Genomic DNA, 18,060 nt, shown 5'->3' on the forward strand with positions numbered 1-18,060 from the left:
TCTTTTGAGGTTTTCAACCTCTTTAATGACATTGGCTGCGAGTTTGCCCTGCTGCAGAAAAAATTTGGAGCCAATCACACGCCTCCCAGGATGGTATGTAACCTGGGGTGCAGAAGGCAGTTTGTTGGCGAAGGGCTGGAGAGCGGTACAATAATGAATGTCTGTAGGCAACTGTGAAGCATGGTGGAGGTTCCTTGCAAGTTTGGGGCTGCATTTCTGCAAATTGAGTTGGAGATTTGGTCAGGATCGATGGTGTCCTCAATGCTTAGAAATACAGGCAGATGTTTATCCATCATGTCATACCATCAGGGAGGGAGTGGTGCTAACAATTTCTGACCACCTGCTCTTCAAGGCAAACCGCTTGCCGACCAGCCGCCGTCATTATACTGAGGCAGGTTGGCTAGTTCTCGTGAATCGCTGTACTGGTACGGCTGTCCCTTTAACAGCTATGGCAGGCCCACGTATGCACCCGCTGCACAGCAGGAAAGCTGATGCGGCTGGCGACCACAATGTCCGCCGGCCACCTGCAATTGATTCACAGAGAGCTAGAACGTGGATCTGTCAATATAAATAAACAGATTCCCATTCGGACAGGGGAGTACAGTGTGATCATCTGTTCCTAGTGATCAAGAACAGTAATCTCTCTCCACTCCCAGCCACCCCCTCCCCCTCCACAGTTAGAAACACCTCCCAGGGAACACATTTAACCCCTTGATCGCCCCCTAGTGTTATCCCCTTCCCTGCCCGTGACATTTATACAGTAATCAGTGCGTTTTTATAGCACTGATCGCTGTATAAATCTCACTTGTCCTAAAAAAGTGTCCGATCTGTCTGCCACAATGTCGCAGTCCCGCTAAACTGTACGGTACAGCGTCGCGCAACCGTGCAATTGTCAGTTAAAGCGACGCAGTGCCGTATCGCAAATAAATGGCCTGGTCATTAAGGGGGAAAATCTTCTGAAGCCGAAGTGATGAAATGAAGTCGCAACCTGCAATGAAATCAGAGGTCCAAATCACACTGACCTGCGGCTTTGAAGTAGTGCGATTTCAAAGTCGTGCAGGTGCGAAACAGGGCTTACAGTTCTTCTGCGGCTCTGAAATCACGCTGAAGTAGTGCGTTTTTAAAGCTGCACTGGTGAGAACAAAGGCCCTGGGTTCACACCAGTGCGGCTTTGAAATCACGCTACTTCAGTGCGATTTCAAAGCCGCAGAAGAACTGTTCTTCATAATTATAAATAAACAGTAAATATTTTTCATTAGTCTGTCACATTAAAAAACTGTCACAAGACACTTAAAATAAAGTATCTGTAATCGGTATCGACGAGTACTTGAGAAAAAGTATCAGTCCTCATACTCGGTCTAAAAAAAACTGGTAATTGCACATAAGCTGTGACCACCTGTGGATCGTGTAGTCTTAGGTGGATATGTTGTTTAAAATGGTTTTTAACCACTTGCTGACTGCCGTACGACGATATACGTTGGCACAATGGCAGCGGTGGGCAAATGGGTGTACCAGTAAGTCCCCTTTAATTGGCGGGGGCCAATTGGTGCGCACGCCCGTCGCATACAGCGTGACCATGCCCGCGGACACGATGTATGCCCGCGATCGTGTCACGGAGCCTCGGAATGGGGAAATGCCCATGTAAACAAGGCATTTCCCCGTTCTGCCTAGTGACATGACAGAGATCACCGCTCCCTGTCATCGGGAGCAGTGATCGCTGTCATGTCAGTGGTAGCCCATCCCCGCCACAGTTAGAATCACTCCCTAGGACACACTTAGCCCCTTGTTCGTCCCCTAGTGTTTAACCCATTCCCTGCCAGTGTCATTTACACTGATATCAGTGCATTTTTATAGCACTGATCGCTGTACAAATGACAATGGTCCCAAAGTAGTGTCAAAAGTGTCCGCTGTATAAAAATCGCAGATCGCCACCATTAGGCTGCTTTCACACTTGGGCGAGAGCAGCGTCGGCGGTAAAGCGCCGCTATTTTTAGCGGCGCTTTACCATCGTTTTAGCGGCGGTGCGCGGGCGCTAGCGGGGTGGTTTTAACCCCCGCTAGCGGCCGAAAAGGGGTTAAACCCGCCCGCAAAGCGCCGCTGCAGTGGCGCTTTGCCGGCGGTATTGCCGCAGTGTCCCATTGAATACACCGCTCCTTCACCGCTGCAAAGATGCGGCTGGCAGGACTTTTTTCATTGTCCTGCCAGCGCATCGCTCCAGTGTGAAAGCCCTCCGGCTTTCACACTGGAGTTAAAGGGGCCGGTTTTTTTCAGGCGTTACACAGGCGCTATTTTTAGCGCTGTAACGCCTGAATACCGCCCCAGTGTGAAAGCAGCCTTACTAACTACCAAAAATATGTAGAAGAATACATATCGGTCTAAACTGAGGAAAAAAAGTGTTTTTTTTATATATTTTTGGGGGATATTTATTATAGTAAAAAGTATATAAAAAGTAAAAAAATATAGCTTTTTTTTCCCCAAAATTGTCGCTCTTTTTTTTGTTTATAGCACAAAAAAATAGAAACCGCAGAGGTGATCAAATACCACCAAAAGAAATCTCCATTTGTGGGAAAAAAAGGACGTCAATTTTGTTTTGGTGTAACGTCGCAATGCCGCGCAATTGTCAGTTAAAGCGACACAGTGCCGAATCGCAAAAAGTGCTCTGGTCAGGAAGGGGGTAAAATCTTCCGGGGGCTGAAGCGGTTAAAGATGAAGAAATCTCATTTCTTTTTTAATTACAGTGTTCTCCCCCCCCCCAGGAGCAAAGCACATGTATGCTGTGTCCCCTCCTCCTATGTGCTGCAGAAGGCTAACCACACGGTGGGACAGGATATACTCCTCTTTCCATAGCCATTCAACAACACATTTACAGAGGAGGCGACTGCATTCATAGCTGGTGCTCATCTATTGCTGCAAGTACTTGCCTGAGACAAGCAACGGCAAAAGGAATGCAGAAGGAGGGGGCCAAAGGGAGGGGGCATGGCAGCCTTCCATCCATCTGCATTTCTCTTGCCATCGCTTGTTTCGGGAAATCGTTTGAAGGCGGAGATAAGCGCCGCTTATCAATGCAGCCAGCTCCTTGCTAACTGTGCTGTGGGGTGGCCATGGGGTAAAAGGGGGGGCATCCTATCCATATATTTAGCCTTCCACAGCATGTAGGAAGATGGGACAAAGTAATACATGTACTTTGTCCCCTGGGGGGAAAACAATTTAATGACAAAAAAAGGAGAATGCTTCTTGAACTAAGAGACAAAGTTCAAGTAGTTCTAAAAGCCTTAAGGTTTTTCATCTTAATGAATTCTATGCATTAGGGTAAAAAAACCTTCTGTGCTTCGGAATCCCCCCCCCCCAGCCCACATGCTTACCTGGGCCCAATCTGAGCCAGCAATGCGCACAAGAGCAGCATCTCTCTCTGCTATCTCCAACCTCCCTGGGCAGATTTGATAGCAGTGGGAGTCAGCGCTGTAAATCAAATGCTGCGACGAGGATGCAGTGGGGGGGGGGGGGGGGACAGGGGGCCGAGTCACCCGGTCTGTGTCAACAGACGCAAGCAGGGTGGCTCAGGAGTGAGCACACATAGGTGCCCCCATGGGGGAACTTGCCGAAAAGGAAGGGCCTGGAGTGTTGGCGGGGGACCCCAGAAGTAGAAGATCGGGGCTGATCTGTGCAAAACCCATGCACGGAGCAGGTAAGTATAACATGTTTATTATTTTAATAAAATACAAAATAAGCGCGGCACTTAAAAATACATATGCGAAAATGGATTAAAAAGGAAAATGAATGCAGAGTCCCAAATGCACCATCCATAGGAACAGGAGAAAACCAAAACCAAATTCTGTGCTTCTTATAAATGGAAAAGCTGTAGATAAGGGGAAAAAGTGATAGTCCTCCACATTAGGTAGATCCGGCTCCGCACCCAAGTGAGAGTAATTAATCCTGCTTAACAGCTTTCCAGCACCACTATACAGTGGTCTCCCCAAGCATAGGGAAATAGGTCTCCCCCGGAACCTCAATGATGGCTGGGATCCCCGTTTTACAGATGGAGCTCGGAAAAGTAAGATAGTATTAGAATTCTTGGCCTTATTATGACCCCAATTATCATTAGAGAACTTGGAAGTTGTTGCCTTATGAAATTATGTATATTTCAATAAAGCACATTCTTCACAATCCAATCTGGGCACTGCCCTTTAAAAAGGTTTATCCAGAAGATATTGAGAGGTCAGCAGGATGGCCCTTTCTAGATTGTCACATTATTGGGGACCTGAACATTGGTGTCAACCATCACTGTTGTGAAAGTCCATCTGTGATCAGATCTGAGGTCCACCTGGTAAATTGCATTTGGCAGCTGGAAGATGTCTAAAAACGTAAACATAAAGACAGGATTTCCTGATCCCAACAACTCCCTGATCTCCTTCTTCAAGTTAAGAGAATAGCTATTTACTTAGGTCCATCTTCCTCAGAGACGTTGAGAGCCAAGAGTCATCTAGGCTTAACAACAAGCAGCCTAATGCCGCGTACACACGAGCGGACTTTTCAACATCCAAAGTCCGAAGGACCGAGTCCGTCAGACTATCCGATCGTGTGTGGGCTGCAACGGACTTTTGATTCGCCAAAGTCTGACGGACTTTAGAAATGAAGCATGCTTCAAATTTTCCCGACGGAACTCCGCCGGACCCGGTCCCCTTCGAAAACTCTGCTCGTGTGTATGCTACTCCGACGGACTAAAACCGACGCTAGGGCAGCTATTGGCTACTGGCTATGAACTTCCTTATTCGAGTCCAGTCGTACGTCATCACGTTCGAATCCGTCGGAGTTTAGTGTGATTGTGTGTGGCCAAGTCCGTTCGGCCGAAAAGTCTGTCAGAACTCCGTCGGAATTCCAGCAGAACTCCGACGGAACTCCTTTGGAAGTCTGTCGGACTTAAGTCCGCTCGTGTGTACGGGGCATTAGGCCATCCACTGATTACCAGTGATGAAGGGATCTTTAGCTATCTGTGCTGTCCACTTCACACCTCCACAAAGCAGAAGCATTCTGGTCTCATTCACATGGAGCTCCTTTAATGTCTTCAGACCCAGACTGATCCTATCACACACATTAGTTTAATAATAAAACAAAATTAAAAAAACTTTAAAGTGATACTAAAGGTACGTTTAAAAAAAAACAAAAAAACAAAAAAACAAATGTGTCTTACTTACCTCCTCTGTGCGGCTCGTTTTGCACAGAGTGGCCCCGAACCTGGTCTTCTGGGGTCCCTCAGCGGCTCACAAACCTTTACAACCCACTTAATGTCCCTTTAAAGCGAAGCTCCGCCCAAAATGGGGGGAGGGGGGAACGCATGCACAGAAGGGAATCGGCTGTGAAGCCGCAAGGCTCCCTAACAAGGACAATTGAAAAATAAGCTGCTGTGACAACATTGCGGGATCCCTGGACAGGTAAGTGTCCTAATATTAAAAGTCAGCAGCTACAGTGTTTGTAGGTACTGACTTTTAATTTTTTGGTGGGGGGGGGGGGGGGCTGTATCTCTGCTTTAAATCCAACTCCAGCTAACAATTTTGAGCAGTTAAAGCAACGTTTTTTTTTTTGGGCCAGCATGTAAAAAAAATAAAGCTATTACTGTTTCAAATTTTCGTGTTCGATTAATCGATTTTTTAAAATTGATTAATCAACTAATTTCGATGAATTATAACGCACATACAGCTCCAACTACTTTTAGCTGATCTCCTTGCATTGCAACTCTGCATTAGTCAGTGGTAAATGTGGTATACACTATATACAATCACCCGACACTAGTTCGTTTCCACAATCCATGACTTAAAGCGGAGGTCCACCCTAAAGTGGACCTTCCGCTCATTGGAATCCTCCCCCCCTCCGGCGCCACAATTGGCACCTTTCAGGGGGGAGGGGGGTGCAGTTACCTGGATAATCCAGGTAACTGCACCCACTTCCGGGATAGCTCTCTGCGGAAAGGGGCGTAGATCTACGGCCCTTTCCGAAAGTCCCCTGCTGCCTGCTGGGAAACACACGGATCCCAGAGGCAGCGGGTCCATCCTTACTGCGCAGCGCGATTCGCGCATGCGCAGTAGGGAACCGGGAAATGAAGCCGAAAGGCTCCACTTCCTGATTCCCATACCCAAGATGGCGGCGGCAGCACCCGAGTGACGATCGAGAGATCGGCTTCGGGTGCCGACATCGCGGGCGTGCTGGGCGGGTAAGTGTCACTATTTTAAAAGTCAGCAGCTGCTGTATTTGTAGCTGCTGGCTTTTAAAAAAAAAAAAAACTGCGGACTCCCGCTTTAACTTCACAGTTCACACAAATACGTTTTAAATTCAAACTGTAGCACTGACGTAAGTCATTTTTTTTTCCACAGTAGCGCGACAATCCCTCCACCTCCGATCTAACTAATCACTCTCACCTTATGGCATGGATCCCTGTGCAAGCAGGTGGTCATGCAAGCGGGTATCAAAAGGGTTACCACAGACTGTAAACTTCTCTCACGTCTCCTTAGATCTCAGCAAGGACGGCAGGTCATGGGTAGAAAGAAAAGATCTAAGTGCTCACCGCTTAAGTATCAGATTAAATTTTTGTGTTCAAACACAAACTACTCACATAAAAATGATAAAAACACAGCATGTAAAGCCGACAACCGTGTTAGTTCCGTAGGGCAGCAGCGGGTGACGTCATGCATAGCTTCTCCCCCGTACGTGTTACGTTCAAAAACTTCAACGTCACCGGACTCCTCCCCCTTCCCTTCGTTAGGGGATGGAGGCCCATGGGGAAGGGGGGAGGAGTCCGGGGACGTCGATGTCCGTGACATCACCGGACTCCTCCCCCCTTTCCCTTCGTTAGCAGACGGAGACACTTGGGGAAGGGGGGAGGAGTCCGGGTAGTCGATGTCCGTGACGTCACCGGATCTCCGACAGAAATCCCTGAAGACCCGGAAGCCGGCGGAAAGCCGAGTACCGATCGAAAGAATACTGATTACAATCATTATCGGTATTGACCACACACAGAATAAAATACTTTTTACTACAGTGGGTCTTTAACTGCAGATGTAGAAAACGTGGTTATGGTTCTCAAGGTAAAAAGAAGTAAAATTTAGCTGCCCAAAAAAAAAAAAAATATATATATATTTTACAGGTAGTCGAAATGATAAATACAGAAGAAATGGTCAACCACCACTAATCTTACGACAAGTAATACAAGCTAGAACTTGTAGCTCTTTGACGGCTGGCGGTTTGCGGGGTCAGCTACGCATTGCTGGTAAACAAGCCCCTTGTATGTAGCTTCACAGCAGCAAGCAGAAGTAACAGAGGGAGGTGAGACGGGCGGCAGCGCTCCACAATAATATATATTTTACTGCTCTCAGCGGGGGCTGTTTTTCTGTTCTTATTTTCCGATGCTGTCCTGAATGTTTCACGCCGGCTGCTTACACAAAGCGGTAAAGAAGGGAATGCAGACTTCTCCGAGCGTGGCTACGGTTTGATCATTTATGGGCAGGGAAGGCACACTGAAGGGGGGGTGGTTGAAAATAGTGGGGGTACGGTGCTCCAAAGCTCCCCCACCCACCCCCCCATGTGAAGACAACAGAAAAAGAGGAAGAAACTTTACTTCTACAGGAAGGTAAATAAAAATAATATGTGGGGAAAAAGGACTGTAATTCTTCAATAAATTAAAAAAAAGTAGAGAAAACGGAGAAGCATTGAAGCATCTGCATTGTCTTGAAGGGCCAGTCCACTTGCTCACTACCTAAAATCTTGGATCAACGCAAATGCAAGAAGGAAAGACGCATTTTGGAAACCCTGAAACATGCTGGCTTTAACTGGATTTGAACCTTTAACCGATTCAGCCCCGGAAGGATTTACCCCCTTCCTGACCAGACCAGAGCCCTTTTTTGCGATTCGGCGCTGCATCGTTTTAACTGACAATTGCGCGGTCATGCGACATTGCACCCAAACAAAATCAACATCCTTTTTTTCCCCCACAAATGGAGCTTTCGTTTGGTGGTATTTGATCACCTCTGCGGTTTTTATTTTTTGCGCTATAAGCAAAAAAAAGAGCGACAATTTTTTTTAAAAAAAGCATTATTTTTTACTTTTTGCTATAATAAATATCCCCCAAACATATAAAGAAATGTTTTTTTATCTCAGTTTAGGCCGATACGTATTCTTCTACATATTTTTGGGGGAAAAAAAAATCACAATAAGCCTATATTGATTGGTTTGCGCAAAAGTTAAAGCGTCTACAAAATAGGGGATAGATTTATGGCATTTTTATTTATTTATTTATTATTAGTAAGGGCCGCGATCTGTGATTTTTACTGTGACTGTGACATTATGGCGGACACATTGGACACTTTTGACACTATTTTGGGACCATTGTCATTTATACAGCGATCAGTGCTATAAAAATGCACCGATTACTGTGTAAATGACACTGAATGGGTGGTTAACCACTAGGGGGCGATCAAAGGGTTAAGTGTGTCCTAGGGAGTGATTCTAACTGTGGGGGGATGGGCTTCAACTCACATGACAGAGATCACTGCTCCCGATGACAGGGAGCAGTGATCTCTCTCATGTCACAAGGCAGAACGGGGAAATGCCTTGTTTACATAGGCACTTGCCCGTTCTGCTGCTCCATGACACAATCGCCGGGAGACCAGCGGACATCGGGAACTTTTTTTTTGGACCAATGCAAGTACAATACCTGTGGGATCACACTAGAAGATGGAAATCACTGCAGCAGACACCACTACCCCAGGGATCGCCACTAGCTTGCAGGTCACATGCTGAACAGCTGCTCTGCTGCATTCTGAACACAGAAGGTCGATCACTGGGCACAGACACCAAATCAGAAAATGCTTTGAATTTTCTTAATGAACGCAAAGCATTCTCTGAACGAGGAGGTTGAGAGTGTGATGTCACTGCCTTCCCTCTCCACTTGGTCCAATCAGAGAACACTTTAATTTCCCAATCACTGAGAAAGTGCAGTGGTCGACTTCTTGTGTTTTCAATCCAGTAGGGCAACTGCTCGAGCAGTGGTTGTCAACTTATGAGCTAAAGGGGGCCCCAAATGCGGCCCCTGACGTAACCAAAGGGCCGCACATTAAGTTCAGTATATGTGATGCTTGAAAGGACTGTCAAAAACTGTATTTCTTCTCAGCCTTTTGGCTAAGATCGAGTCTAGTATCTGTTTTTATCAGTGTCCAGCAGGGGTGTTACACCACCATTCTAGCCTTTATGGTAGAAATGAATGGCTGTATAGTATCCCTGCTGGTATAATGGGGGCACTGAAGGCTAGTATCGGCTGGAACAAACCCGGGGTGCCCACAGGAAGTTGGGGGGCAGAGGAGTAATTCCCCCAAAAAACTGGATGGGTCCAGTTTCTCCTGGTTTTATTTGATCTACCTTGTCTGGTCATGGACTGGGAAGGCAGAGTCCCCTATGTCTGTGCCCTCTGGGAGAGGTAGCCCTAGGGGTGCTCTCAGTAACACTTGGGTGTGGGACTCCATGGTGTGAAAAGGCACAAGGTCACGGCACCAAAAACTTTTTTTCTGCACTGTGCCTTTTTTAGGGCCAGGCCAATTTTTGTTACCAGGCCTCAGGGCCTAGCCAGTGCACATTGCATGGCCACTTATTTATTTTGTTTATTTATATTGTTTTGTCACCTTTCACTTCTGTGTGTTTTTTTTCTCACTAGGATAGAGGGTGAGAGTCCCCTAGGCTTGCTCTGATGTCTGGGGGGGGGGTTTGGGGGGGGGGGGGAGTGTGGCCCCCAGGTTCCTTCCTCCCCTGACCTTGGGTGGTCTCTCTTCGGGAGAGCCCCTTGACCTAGTACTTGGTGGTGGGTTTCGGCTGATCATGAGGACAGGGGTCTGGCTAGGGGGACCATGTCATGCCCTATGTACTGTCAGGAGCTTTGTACCCTGGGGGATGGACAAAGCCCACCCTTAAATGCACTTTTTAGTGTGAGTTTCACCTGTACATTTTTTGTACACTCAGTTTTTGTGTTTTTTGTCTTTAGCACCACCGCAAATTAAAAATTCCTAATAAGAGTAATTGAGGGTCAGATGTGGACAGGATACATTTTTGGCTGGGGCTATGCCGCAGAAGACAATATGAAACTGGGAACATCTTACATGAGGCTGGTATAGATCAATGCTATTAACCTGATAAATGTTCCCACCACAAACTACAAAGGGCTGCACATCATATACTTAAGGGCCACACGTGGTCATTGGCTGCTGGTGGGGCACCAGTGTTCTATAGGGATCCCACAGGTATGGTAAATTAATAGTTACATTGCTGCAGGCTGAACCAGCGTAACTGTGAAAAAATGCCATACCTCGAATGCTTTACTATAAACTTCTTGTGGACTTTGGCTGGATCTTCCCCCCATGTGCCGAAGAATTGAACCTAAATTTCAAGTAAAGATGCATAAACAATAAATAGGCCTCGGAAGCAAATTATGGTCCGCTCCAGGACCTCTTGGGGTAACTACAGAGAAGATCATGAATGCTTTATAGCAATGACCATCTAGTAGTATATGTCAAAGGTTATCCTGTATCTGGCTTGTTGTTCATGTATTGTGTAACATCCCGTTTTTTGGTAATCTGTTCAGATTAGTTATGCTATCGGGCTTTTCTAATGTCTTTAAATACTGTTGACCAATTATGTGTTTGCTACACTGTATACATAACCTGCTATTAACCATACAGTTGGCACTATCCTAATAAAAGGAGACTGTTCCACGCGTACAATAACGAACAACAAAACTTCTTTATTATACCACCACAAGAAAAGTGGTCTTGACCAAATTCTTCAACACTTGCACATTAGTAGATATGAGATACGTGCCGACCTATAGCTGAAAAGCCACTGGAGATCTACCTCAAAACGGAATCGGCCTTTGGTTGCCAAAACTAGTCAAAGTCCTTTTCTGGCTAAATGTAGTTGCACTCTCAATGTTTTTTTTTCTTAAATTACATTCCACTATGAGCCCTGTAAATCTCTTCTCTGTCCCTGTGATGCCATCAGTGGACCTTCACTCAACCAAGTTGGGAGGTGGGATCTAAGAGGGCACCCCCATGTCTGGAGGAAGTTATGAGGGACACCCTTTAGGCCGCGTACACACGCGGGGACTGTTCGCCCAACTTTGTCCGTCAAACAGTTTCAGCGGACAGTCCGCTCAAAATTAGCATGGACGGACTTGCCCACACACGACGAACGAACAGTCCGCTGAAACCGTGCGCGATGACGTGAACGGCACGTACGACGGGACTAGAAAACGACGTCCTATACACTGCAATGCAAACTTCGGCGTGTAAATCCTTTCTGAGCATGCACGGAACTTAGTTTGACGAACAAGCCTACACACGAGGGGACTGTTCGCTGAAACAAAGTTTCAGCGGACAGTTTTTCGGAATTTCCGAAAAACTTTGTTCAGCAGACTGTCCGCTGAAACTGTCCGCTGAAACTGTCCGCTGAAAGCCCACACACGAGCGGACTGTCCGCCGAAACACTGTTCAGCGGACAAAGTTGAGCGAACAGTCCCCGCGTGTGTACGCGGCCTTAGAATCCTTTCTCCTAAATAGCCTTTGGTGCATCCAACCAGACTGCACACTTCATGAGCCCGATTATGGGGTGCTGCAAAGTTTAAAAAAACTCTGCAACATATTGGGGGTTATTTACCAAAGGCAAATCCACTTGGCACTGCACTGCAAGTGTACTTGGAAGTGCAGTCGCTCTAAATCTAAGGGGCAGATCTGAAATGAGGGCAAGTTCTGCTGATTTTATCATCCAATCATGGGCAAGCTAAAATGCTGTTTTTTTTATTTTCCTTGCACGTCCCCCTCGGATCTACAGTGACTTTACTTCCAAGTGCACTTTCAGTGCAAAGTGTATTTTCCTATAGTAAATAACACCCATTGTGTGATCACTCTTCAAAGAGTGCTGGCGATTCATTTTCCAATTGCAATGCAATTGACTAATCAAATATATATACGCTGTGCTTATCAGAAGTGTGAACCTGAATAATAAAATATATATATATATATATATATATATATATATATATATATATATATATATATATATATATATATATATATATATACTAAATGGCTGTAAAGTGACGAAAATGCAATACATGAAAATTATAATAAAAATAATAATAAAACATGCAATATTGCAAATGAACAAAATGAACAAATGGCAAATGGGCGTCATTGGATTTGATTGACAGCAGCGGGAGCCAATGGCTGCGCTGCTATCAATCTATTCAATCAGGACACGATACACCAGCAGGAGCTGGTGTGCTAATTTTTATCGTGCAAATTTTGGGGCTCAGGTAAGTATAAGGGGGGCTCGGGGGCGCTGCTGCATTAACCAGTTCCCGACCAGCGCACGCTGATGTACGTTGGCAGAATGGCACAGGCAGGCAAATGAGCGTACTTGTACGTCCCTTTAAATTTGCCGCCCTGCCATCGCGAGCGCGCCGGCGTGCTCGCGTGGTGGTCGGGACCCCTGCGAGTCCGGTCGCGGGTCCCGCGGACTCGATCGCCGCGGGCGTACCCACCATCGTCTCACAGGGCGGCTGAACAGAGAAATGCCGTTGTAAACAGCATTTCCCCATTCTGCCTAGCAACTAGTGACGCTGATCTCTGCTCCATGTGATTGGAGCAGAGATCAGTGTTCACTAAATGAAAGCCCAACCCCCCCCACAGTTAGTAACACACCCCTAGGAACACTTAACCCCGACACTGCCACCCACTGGTTAACCCCTTCACTGCCAGTGTCATTTACACAGGAATCACTGCATTTATATAGCAGTGATTGCTGTATAAATGACAATGGTCCCAAAAATGTGTCAAAAATGTCCGATGTGTCCGCCATAATGTCACAGTCACAATAAAAATCGCTGATCGCCGCCATTACTAGTAAAAAAATAAATATTAATAAGAATGCCATAAAACTATCCCTATTTTGTAAATGCTATAACTTTTGCGCAAACCAATCAATAATCGCTTATTGCGATTTTTTTTTAACCAAAAATATGTAGAAGAATACGTATCGGCCTAAACTGAGGGAAAAATACATTTTTATATATATTTTTGGGGGATATTTATTATAACAAAAAGTAAAAAATAATGTGTTTTTTTCAAAATTGTCGCTCTATTTTTGTTTATAGCGCAAAAAATAAAAACCGCAGGGGTGATCAAATACCACCAAAAGAAAGCTCTATTTGTGGGGAAAAAAAGGACGTCAATTTTGTTTGGGAGCCACGTCGCACAACCGCGCAATTGTCAGTTAAAGCGACGCAGTGCCAAATCGCAAAAAGCTGTCTGGTCTTTGACCAGCAAAATGGTCCGGGGCTGAAATGGATAAAACCCAAAAGTCCATAGGACCATCAAAAACAATTGAACCCAAATACAATAAAGTGCTTCAGTGTGCTGTGCAAAGTTGAAACAGATGACAATCTATAAGCCCTTGTACACACAGTCGGAGATTCCGACAACCAAATCCATCGGAGTTATTCCGACGGATTAATTCCGGAAGAGGTCCGGAAGTGATGTTGCATACACACGGTCGGACTAAGTTGTCGGAAACTCCGATTGTACATAACGTGATGACGTTATTTTGTTACGACGGGACTACGTACAGGCTAGTAGCCAATAGCTTTGGTCTAGGAATTTGATCTGAGCATGCGTGCATTGTCGGTCAGAGTAGGCTACACATGATCGGAGTATGTCCGTATTTTACCGGCAAGTTGGAAAAGTTGGTCTGTTGGATATTCCGACGGGAAACAGTCCGATGGAGACCACACACAGTCGGAATATCCGACAACACGGTCCGATAGGAAACATTCCGTCGGAATCTCCGACCGTGTGTACAAGGGCTTAGACATGCAGAGGGAATATCTTAACAAACCAGCAAGATTACAACTACCATGAACTTTCTAGCTGCCCACAAAGTATGGGCGAAGGGGGTGATGTTGGGTGTGGAGATGCAGAGAAGTCTCAGCAACTGCTGAATTCTGGTGTTCCCCACCTACAGACAGAGCTGACATGATGACGTAAGCACTGCCTGTAAATAGTCTCATAGAGGGCCAATAGGCGATTGGTCACCCAGGTAACAAAAAGAAGCCAGCAGTCACCAGTATTCATAAAGGAAGCGGGGGTGGGGGGGGGGCTTCATTGTGAAATTGGGCACATTTTTATTATGCAGATTTCTCAGCAATGCAATGGAGTAAAAGGTTTTACACCATAAAAGTCAGGAAGGCGAACACCATTCTGTATAAGTATTGATTATCAGTTGTGCCTGGAGTTCAGCTTTGAGCTGATCTCATTCAAATGTATAAAGAAAACTACATTATAAAGGTAATACATATCAATGTTCTGAGCACTGTAAGGAAATGAAGCTTGGTTTTATTATTATCGGGCTACAAAGCAAAAGGCTTAGAAAAAAAAAAAAAAAAGAAAAATTGATAACAGTGCCTTAGTCATTAAAGTCTGCCGAAAGGCATCCTGCAATCTTGTCGGTATTATTTTGGTTCTGAAACAGCGAGCGCATCATCATACTTATCGGCCTTAAAGAGCATCTGCTATGAGAGGGCCCGGGATTAATGAACACGGTTTAGAAGGTGTGGAGACGGGGTGCAGTAATATCAGCTGTCAGCGTGCCCTGGAAGGAGTGTTGTATGAAAAGCCGGGGTCTGTCTGGACTCTTATATTGTGTCAGATGAAAGACAAGGAGCTCTCCGGAAAATGTCACATAATCTCCAGTCTTATGTGTAGAAAAATGGAGCCTTTAATCAAATGACATTGAGGAAGGGGGGAGGGGAGCTGAACATAATGAAATAAATTCAATTGGGAACACAAAAAAAAAAAAAGGAGCAGATGAATTGAATAGAACTATCACTATAAAAATACATTTTCTATTCTGGGGCAGGTCATTGGACAATGGCAGTAGATTGCCACAAAACATGTTGCGAGCATGTCACCAAACTAGTAATTCAGAAGCCATGGTAGATGTTTTTGTTGTGTTAATTTTTACCCTTCCACTACCATCCGGTCATGCAACACTGTACCCAAATTAATTTTATATGATTATTATTATTTTTTTTTAAAGATATACAGCACATTTCTTTGGTGGTATTTAATAATCAATGTGTTTTATTACCTATTATAAAAAATTTTTGGAAAAAAACAAATATTTGGGAAGAAAAAAAATAAATAAAAGTATACTGCTGCCTACCCTTCACTGATAAAATCCTCCATTATGAGATGAAGGGCTCACCAATGTAAACAATTTAGGTGCTTACATTTGTGTCTACTATGATTGGCCATCACAGTGATCACAAGACACAGAGATACTCTGATTGGCTACTCTTTTTTTTTTGCCTGTGATCTGCATTATCCAACGACAGCACAATCACAAGCAATGTGTACAAGTAGTAAAATGGAGCACTTCAGACATCCAGTTCACCTCCCTGATATTATGTTACAATATGGCAGCATTGCTGTGGTTACATTTCAGCTGAGGTTCCAGTATCAATTCCAGGCAACAAGTTAAACCAAAACAAAGCTGCTAATGTTACCCAAAAAAAAAAACTCTGCACGTGTGCTAAAATAATGTTATCCAGTGGTCTCCAAACTGCAGCTCTTTGCTTGCCTTTATCTGGCCCTTGAAGCATTATTCCAGCCACTGACACCAACAATGGGGCACTATTCATTTCACTGAATAACAAAGAAGATTTTTGTAGGCACTTTAGGGGCTCATCTGATCTCTTCTGCTTTGTCCATTGATTGATCCAATCCTCTTTAGGTTATTAAAAATGTCAGCCAACTAAAAGTTCATATTTCGACTTCTCGTGGTAGAGGTTGGAGAGATAAATCAATACATATTTCTTATATCTCTCTAGCAAGTTCTAGACGCTTGCGTGTTACAGGCTACACATCTACCATGTTCAATAGGAGGTAGTTTCTCTGTCCAGTAGTATTTCTTCTTTAGTTTATGGCCTGGTGCAAACCTATGCAGTTGGCTTTTGGTCTGTTTCTGCAGTGCATTTTCACACTTTTTTTTTTTTTTTTTTTTTATGTTTATTGCATTTTTTAATGCTTTTACAGTTTTTTGGGCCAATTTGTTGCAAAAATCGTTTCAAAAACGAATGCCTTTCTGTAGGAAAATAATGGTGGCCGCATAAAATATTGACACTTTGGGCTCAATTTGGCCATTTTCACTTAGAGGTGTACTCACTTTAGTTGCCAGAGGTTTAGACATTAATGACTGTGTGTTGAGCAGGGGCAGACTGACCATTGGGGCACTCGGGCCCTGCCCGAGGGCCCCATGCCACTAGGGGGCCCCATCAGGGTTGCCAGCCTCAATAAAACAAGGGACAGTATGTGTTTTCTTAAAAATCCCAAGATTATAGCTGCCCCACCTCTCCAGTACCTTTTCAGTGTGTGTATGAGTATTCTGTGTGTATAGTGTGTGTGTCTGTGTGTATAGTGTGTGTGTGTGTCTGTGTGTATAGTGTGTGTGTGTGTCTGTGTGTATAGTGTGTGTGTGTGTCTGTGTGTATAGTGTGTGTGTGTCTGTGTGTATAGTGTGTGTGTGTCTGTGTGTATAGTGTGTGTGTGTGTGTGTGTGTGTGTGTGTGTGTGTCTGTGTGTGTCTGTGTGTGTGTGTGTGTGTGTGTGTGTGTGTGTGTGTGTGTGTGTGTGTGTGTGTGTGTGTGTGTGTGTGTGTGTGTGTGTGTGTGTGTGTGGCCCCATAATCTTCTATTGCCCGGGGGCCCCACGAGTTGTCAGTCCGCCCCTGGTGTTGAGTTATTTTGAGGGGACAGCAAAGTTACACTGTTATACAAGCTGTACACTCTCTACTTTACATTGTAGCAAAGTATAATTTCTTCAGTGTCATCACATGAAATGATAGAATAAAATATTGACAAAAATGTGAGGGGTGTACTTACTTTTGTGAGATACTGTATGAGCTGACCTTCTTAAGAAAAAAAAAAAAAAAAAAAAAAAGATGACGCTTCTAAATCCAGCAGGCTTAAAGTGGTTGTAAACCCTTACAAACCACTGTGACCTACAGGTAAGCCTAGATTAAAGAGGAAGTAAACCCTGATGGGTTTACTTCCTCTTTTTTTCCCTGCAAAGGTAAAGCATAATGGACTACTATGCATCGCATAGTAGCTCATTATGTGTCACTTACCTGACACAGGAGCCAGCGAAGTCGCCGCTGTCACCTGTAGTCCGCCGCATCCATCTTGGTTGTGGCGTCTCTCGCAGCTCCGACGAATGACAGCGGAGAAGCCGCGATGACGTCACTCCCGCGCATGCGCACGGGAGTCGCGTCTCGGAGCTCCGACGCTGCCATTCGCCGGAGCCGCGATGACGTCACTCCCGCGCATGCGCACGGGAGTAGACAAATTTGGCAAATCCATTCTTGGACTTGCCGCATTTAGTGCGCCTGCGCGCCGCTGTCTACGGCGCATGCGCCGTAGACAGCGGTGCCCATTTTCGGGCAAATATCTCCTAAACCATATAGGTTTAGGAGATATTACTTGGACCTACAGGTAAGCCTTAATCTAGGCTTACCTGTAGGTCAAAGTTGTTTGGAAGGGTTTACTTCCATTTTAAGGCTTACCTGTAGGTTCAAGAAATATCTCCTAAACCTATACGGTTTAGGAGATATTTGCCCGAAGACAGGCACCGCTGTCTACGGCGCATGCGCCGTAGACAGCGGCGCGCAGGCGCACTGAGCGCGGCATTTCCAACAACGGAGCTGCCGCGCGTGTCGGCTCCCGTGCGCGTGTCGGCTCCCGTGCGCATGCGCGGGAGTGACGTCATCGCGGCTCCGCCGAATGACAGTGGCGGAGCTGCGAGACCCCACCGAGAAGATGGATGCGCCGGACTACAGGGGACAGCGGTGACATCGCTGGCTCCTGTGTCATGTAAGTGACACATAATGGGGTAGTATGCGATGCATAGTAGTCCATTATGCTTTACCTTTGCAGGGAATGAAAGAGGAAGTAAACTCATCAGGGTTTACTTCCTCTTT

At 45.4% G+C, this 18,060-nt stretch overlaps 1 protein-coding gene and 1 pseudogene across 1 annotated transcript in view; one reads left to right on the plus strand and one right to left on the minus strand.

Annotated features, from left to right (window-relative positions):
* Window positions 1-18,060, minus strand: part of TRAPPC9 (trafficking protein particle complex subunit 9) — a 903,391-nt gene that overhangs the window by 493,890 nt on the left and 391,441 nt on the right. The window lies entirely within an intron of this gene.
* LOC143999808 (U2 spliceosomal RNA) lies at window positions 9,146-9,312 on the plus strand (annotated as a pseudogene).

The sequence above is a fragment of the Lithobates pipiens genome, unplaced genomic scaffold, assembly GCF_037356315.1.
Source record: "Lithobates pipiens isolate NorthernLeopardFrog02 unplaced genomic scaffold, aLitPip1_a1.2 Scaffold_19, whole genome shotgun sequence".
Classification (NCBI taxonomy): domain Eukaryota; kingdom Metazoa; phylum Chordata; class Amphibia; order Anura; family Ranidae; genus Lithobates; species Lithobates pipiens.